A 6,818-nucleotide genomic window follows, 5' to 3' on the forward strand; every position below is an offset into this window, starting at 1 on the left:
ACCACAAAAGGCTCCCTTGTTCTCCTTTGTATCCCGGAGTTTGGCCAAATTCATATTTGTTGCGTCAATGACACTGTTTAACCCAGAGGTCTCCAACCTTTCCAACCAGAGGGAAGGAGAGCAGCTTCAAAATTGGTGTGCACGTGTATGCGCATGTGCACAGGGCCACACACACTGATATGTGCACTAACAACCCTGTTTCTACATGCAGCATGTGTTGGCACCATGTGCATGCATGAATGGACACCCCCCAGGGCAGCTAGTGGCCCTTTTGTGCATGCGCAAACAGGCCACACAAACCACCCGGGTTAGTGGCACATGTGCAAACGGGCTGTGGACACCCACTCCATGCTAGTGTCCCCATTCGCGTCCGCGTGTATGTGCAAATGGGATTGCAGGTGCTAGCGCAAGTGGGGGGGGAATGCACGCCCATGCGTTTGTGCACCGGCCAGCCATTTCCGTGGCCTGCTGGCCAAGAGTCCACAGCCTGGTCCCAGGCTGTGGACCATAGGTTGGGGATCCCTGGTCTAACCAATATCATCTTCTGCCATCTCCTACTCTTTTTGCCTTCAATAGGGCAGTAATAGCTATATATAAATAGGGTATAATACTGTGTTGCAGGGCAATTGAACTTGATGTGAATTCTGACCTTGTATTGCACTTCGCAGAACTAGATTAGCAGAAGGAACTTACATATCATTTAATTGACTTCCTAGTAAGCAAATTCTTTAATTGACCATCAGTTATTACCCCCTTGTTATCATAGAATCAAAATCACGTGAAGTATTAGTACCACTTTATAAAACCTTAGAAAGGCCACACCTGGAATACTGCATTCAGTTTTGGACTAGATGACCTCCAAGGTCCCTTCCAACTTTACTACTATTACATGTAAACTCTACATTGCTTTGCAGCCTATTGTTGAAACTACTAGGTCAGGATGCTATCAAAATTATGGATTTATCTAGAAGTTTGGCTGCAGCCCCTTGTCACTACTTACTCTTTGGCATCTGCTGTTGCTTTCCTCCTGTGTTTGCCTTCTCAAAATCAGACTCCAATGTTTATGGGAGATTCTCAGTCATCCAGGTCACAGTTGTCCCAAAGGTGCTTTTCAAAAGGCAACTGGACTTTCTTCGTTTTTTCCTTGAAAATATTTCACTACGCATCCAAGAAGCTTTGGGACATCAGAGTCCAATGTTTTCCTCTGCACTCCAATTTTACAATCTCTGCTTTTTAGTGTACAATCAAACTGTTTGGATATTTAACTGTCTATGCTTTTAATTTGATGACACAAAGGTGGTTTGTAGAACATAGGACACTCATTAAAATCCCTCCTGATCCTATGATCAAATTTTGGGCACTTAGTAACCAGTCTTCAGTTTTGGCAATTTGCTGTTTCCTGTGGTCATGTGAATATGATTTTATGACATTTTTGACCAGAAACCAGTGTTTACGTCCATTGCAGACCATGGATTTAGTTAATGACCACATTGTTTGCTTAACAGTCATGACATTTGTTTTATGACCACTGCAAAAAACATTGTAAACTTGGCCACAGTCACACGGTGACCTATTTAATGACAGGCACAGCTTATAGCATAATTCTGGGCTCAATTGTGGTCATAAATCTAGGGTTATCTGTATTATGTGGAGATGCTTACTAGCATCAAATTCCTGGGTGTGCAGCTAACGAGTAGGCTGGCTTGGTTGCTTAACAGCGAGTCACTGGTAAAGCGGGCACAGCAGCACCTGCATTTTCTGCACCACATGAGAAAAGCACATCTTCCTTCTCCTATCCTTACTACTTTCTACAGGTGGACGATTGAGAACATCCTGTCATACAGCATCACAGTCTGGTTTGGAAGCCTCACTGCTTCAGACAGGAAGGCAGTGTAGAGAGTGGTGAGGAAGTCCAAAAAGATCATTGGCAGCTCCCTCCCTCCCATCCAGGACATAGCACAGAAGCGTTGCTTGAGCAGGGTCTGTAACATTATCTGGGACATTACACATCCTCTTCACAACCTGTTTTCCTTGTTCCCTTCTGGGAGGAGGCTTCGTGGTATCCATTGTTGAGTCCGTGGCGGGAAAACAGACACGAGAAGCAGCTGGAGTTCTCAGTTTCATTTATTCAGCGTTCAGCTTACAGGAAGATGGCTTCAGCCTCGCCCAAACGCCTCGCAGCCTCTTATATAGGCAACTCCCGGGTAAATGGGTTACTTTTCCCGCGCCAGCACCCGCGCATGCGCACGGCGCTGGCGACAGCCTGTCTGGTCCCGGGCAGCTTTGCACCTGCCCGGGACTGCCTGCAAACGCCCGAGCCGTTTGCAAGGCTCGGGACATAACACCCCTTTCCCCCGGGCTAAAACTACTACCAACATACAACATTTATTTTATATGACATTTTGCTCCCCAGTGCTCCCACTGATTACTGGCTTTTGCCTTGCCAGCAATGTTATGTAATCTTCTAGATACTTAGGAGATTTCTTTGCTCTCTGTGACCTTCTTAGCTCTGGGTTACTGGCATAAGTCCCCTGACTGGAGGGAGGCGTGAGCCTGTTCTCTCTATTGTGCCCTGGTGTCTTCCAAGGACTGTGCCCCGATGCCTGGCCTGCTTGCTTGCCCACCGGGCTCGTCAGGCCAGGGCTTCTGTTACTTTGTGACCTGGTTGACCTACCTAGCTGTAGACCCTCAGGCCCCTTGAAGTGATAGCCGCTGCTGGGCGTCTCTGTAGAACCTCCTAGGTCAGTCCAAGACCTGTCAGGAGGCTGTCCATTCCCTGAACCCCATTCTGTGTTCGGGCTCGTGTGGGTTTCTGTACTTTCCCAAAACTCAGGTGTTCCCTGATTTGTGCTAGGGTTGTTGTAGTCGGGACTTGGTTCCTCGACTAGCTCTGTGTATGTTTGACCCCCTGTAGGATTTGGGGTAAGGTCAGGCCAACCTTGGGAATTGTGTGCCAGCTCTCTTGCGGGGAATGATTTGTTGGGATGCCCCCGGGTATCCTCCGTTGCTGGAGTGCTGTGTGATGTGTGTGGAAAGTGAGTATGCCCCCGGGGTGACTCCCTGGCTGGAGTAGGCGTGAGTGCCTGTTGTGTGGGTAAGCTCCATGACTTTCTTTTCGGAGCAATTGCGGAACCCTGGGATGGGCCGTTTGTGGCTCCCTCAGTGGAGATGGGCAGTAGCTCTTGCCCTTCCCTTTGCTCCAAAGGGTCCCCCTCCCCCCCTGGAAAAGACCCAGGAGTCTCAGCAGAAAAGTCTCGCCTAGAGCGAAGTTGGTCGATGTGCCGACGCAGGACACGACCGTTGTCCAGGGCAACCTCGTAGGAGAGAGGACCTGTGATCCTGGACACAGAAGCGGGGACCCATGTATGACCAGGCCCGTAATTGCGAGCCCAAACCGGGGCACCCACAAGTAGTTGTCTAGGTGCCCTAGGATGTGAGGTAGATGAAGGCAGTCTGTCCGGATGCAACCGGTCAAGTCTAGTAGTAAGTTGGCGCCCCCAACGAAGTTCAGCTGGACTTCTCCCTGTAGAAGTGGACAGTGTGGTGCGATAAGAAAGGAGAAAGTCAGCCAACCTGTGATGCCAGTCCCCGTAGGTGAGTCTCTTCAAGGCGTCCTTTGCGATGCGCACCATGCGTTCAGCCATACCGTTGGTGGACGGGTGAAAAGGCGCAGACGTGGCATGACGAATCAGGTTTGCCTGTAAGAAAGCTTGGAATTCGGAGGAGGTGAATTGAGGGCCGTTGTCGGACACAATGACATCTGGCAGCCCGTGTGCAGCAAAAATCCCCCTCAGTACCTGAATAGTCTTTGCAGTGGTGGTGGATGAGACAGGCACAACCTCAAGCCATTTTGAATGGCTGTCAACAAGGACCAAGAAGAACTGGCCCTGAAAGGGCCCAGCGTAGTCAATGTGCACCCTAGACCATGGGGACTGTGTTTCCTCCCATCTATGCACAGGAGCTTGGGGCATCTCTGGGCGAGATCGTTGGCACAGGTGGCATGCGTGTACCTTAGCCTCAATATCTTTATCTAAAGCAGGCCACCACAAGTGGCTGCGTGCAAGAGCCTTCATACGAACAATGCCAGGATGACCCTCGTGGAGGGATTCTAAGACCCTAGTCCTCATTGAGGTGGGAATGACAACTCTGTTTCCCCAAAGCAGACAACCCTGAGAAAGGGACAGTTCGTTCCTTTTGGACCAGAAACTCTGAAACTCAGGACTAGGGCAGTGCTCAGGCCACCCGGACAGGACCCAGGAGCGGACACGTGAAAGTGTGTGATCTGTACCTGTTTCAGCGGTAACATCCCTGGCACTAAGAGGGAGCTCGGGCAAGGCTTGGATTGATAGAATGTTGACAGCTGGCGCGGGGTCAGCTTCTACTACTGGCAGAGGCAATCTACTGAGGCCATCAGCATGGCCCATTTCTTTCCCAGGCTTGTGGAGTAATGAAAAATCATATGCAGACAAGAAAATAGACCACCTAAGCATTCTAGGGGAAATGATGTGGGGAGTCTGCTTACGTGTGGTAAACAGTCCCAGCAGAGGCTTATGGTCAGTGAAGACCGTGAAATGCCTGCCATATAGAAAATTGGAATTTTTTAATTCCAGCAACAACAGCCAGAGCCTCCCTGTCTATCTGAGCGTAGTTGCGCTCGGCAGAAGACAGTGTTCTGGAGTAGTATGCAATAGGAACCTGAGTTCCATCAGACCTGAGGTGACTCAGGACAGCTCCAACCCCGTAGGGGGACGCATCACAAGCGATGCACACAGGGAGAGACTCGTTGAAATGTGCAAGAACACTGTTAGAAGTGAGCAAGGCCTTGACTTCTTTAAAGCAAGCCTCATGCGCTTGTGACCACAGCCACACAGCCTGTTTGTCTAGTAGCCTGTGAAGAGGCTCAGCTACACTAGCTTTATGTGGAAGAAAAGAATTGTAGAAATTCAGGAGGCCTAGAAAGGCCTGAAGTTCGGCCTTAGACTTTGGCCTGGGTGCATCTAAAATAGCAGTTAGTTTGGATTCAGCAGGATGAATCCCAGCAGCATCAATTTTGAATCCCAGAAATTCAGTAGAAGGCACCCCAATCTGGCATTTGTCTTTTCTGAGCTTGAGGCCTGATTTCCTGAATCTTAACAGGACAGCCCTAAGCCTTTCAGCTAGAATGTGTGTGGAGTCTCCTGCAATCAAGACATCGTCAAAGTAGGGGCAGACCCCTGGTATACCTCGTAGTGTGTTTTCCATAACGCTTTGGAAAATCCCAGGAGCGACATTCACTCCAAACTGTAGCCTTTTTACTTTAAAGGCTCCCCTGTGGGTCACAATGGTCTGAGCTATGGCAGCATCATCATCAACAGGCAGCTGTTGATATGCTTGAGCTAGGTCAAGCTTTGCAAAAACACGCCCCCCCTTGAGAGAGGCCAGGATGTGACTGACCACAGGAACAGGATAGGCATGTTGCTGCAATGCCTTATTGAGTGTGCATTTGTAATCAGCACAAATGCGAATGTCCCCATTTGCCTTTAGAGGCGTGACAATGGGGGTCTCCCACGGGCTGGAATCAACAGGTTCTAGGATTCCTGTTGGATTAGTTTGTCTAGTTCAGTGTCAATCTTACTTTTTAAAGCAAAAGGGACCCTTCTTGCTTTAATCCTAATGGGAGTGACAGTGGGGTCTAGCTTTAAGGACACAGGTGGTCCTTTGAATGTGCCCAGCTGGGGGCTGAAAACATCTGCAAATTCTTTGCAGACTTCCTGTAGGTCGAGTGTTTGTAAGCTATTGAGTCCTGTGACGTGTATCCCCAGGGCCTCAAACCAATCGAGTCCTATGAGACTCGTTCGTTCACCCCCTACTACTAATAAGTCTAGTGGACCTTCAAAACTCTTGTATTGCACGTTAAGGGTGGCCTCCCCCTTAACACACACTCTTGAGTTCTGAAAATCTGTTAATACAATATCAGAAGGCCTTAACTTGGCCTTAGACCCACTTCTGGAACAAATCTTCCTAAATGTATGCAATGAAATGATGGACAGGGCAGACCCTGTGTCTAGTTCCATAGATAATGGAACCCCTTGTAGCTTCACGTTGAGTGACAGCTTTTTCTTCATGGGCTTGTGTGTGCCTGTTCTACAGATGCTTCTTCGCGAAGCGCAAAAACCTACCCTATTCTGGCTGGGGAATCTGGTACCCTTCAGGCGTTCTTCTTGGGGTTGTGCCTTTCGTCGGCCCAGGCACACAGCTGCAATGTGCCCTTGTTTACCGCATGCCCGGCAGGTAGCGGAGCGGAACTTGCAGTCGGTTCTCCTGTGGCGACCTCCACAGCCGATGCACTTGAGCGGAGCCGAAGAGCTTCCCTTCTGGTTCTCTTCCTTCGCGGGGTGTAGACGGTCGACTTCCTCGTCCGGATCCTCCTCGGAGTTTCGTCGGACGTCTTCCTGGTGCACGGACGCACCCTCTGCACTGTTTCTGATCGGCCGCATGTTTTTGACGGCGCCGCCTGCTGCTTCTTCTGCGGTGACTTCCCTTAAGGCGTCTTGGAAGGATAATTCTTCCTTTGCGAAAAGTCTCTTTTGTAGCTCTCGATGCCTTAACCCGCACACGAATCGGTCCCTCAGTCGTTCCTCGAGGTCCTTGAACTCGCAGGGCTTGGCGGCCTTCCGTAACGCGGCGATGTATTCCTTGGCTGACTCACCGGACCGTTGATCCCTTTGTTCGAAGGTGTGGCGCCATGAGATAACGGACACCTTGGGATGGAAATGCTCCTTCAGCATCTTCTTCAGGTCTGCGTAGCTTACAGACTCTACTGGGACAGGTGCTGCAAG

Source organism: Crotalus tigris, unplaced genomic scaffold (genome assembly GCF_016545835.1).
Source record: "Crotalus tigris isolate CLP2741 ecotype Arizona unplaced genomic scaffold, ASM1654583v1 scf7180000017685.4511686, whole genome shotgun sequence".
Classification (NCBI taxonomy): Eukaryota; Metazoa; Chordata; class Lepidosauria; order Squamata; family Viperidae; genus Crotalus; species Crotalus tigris.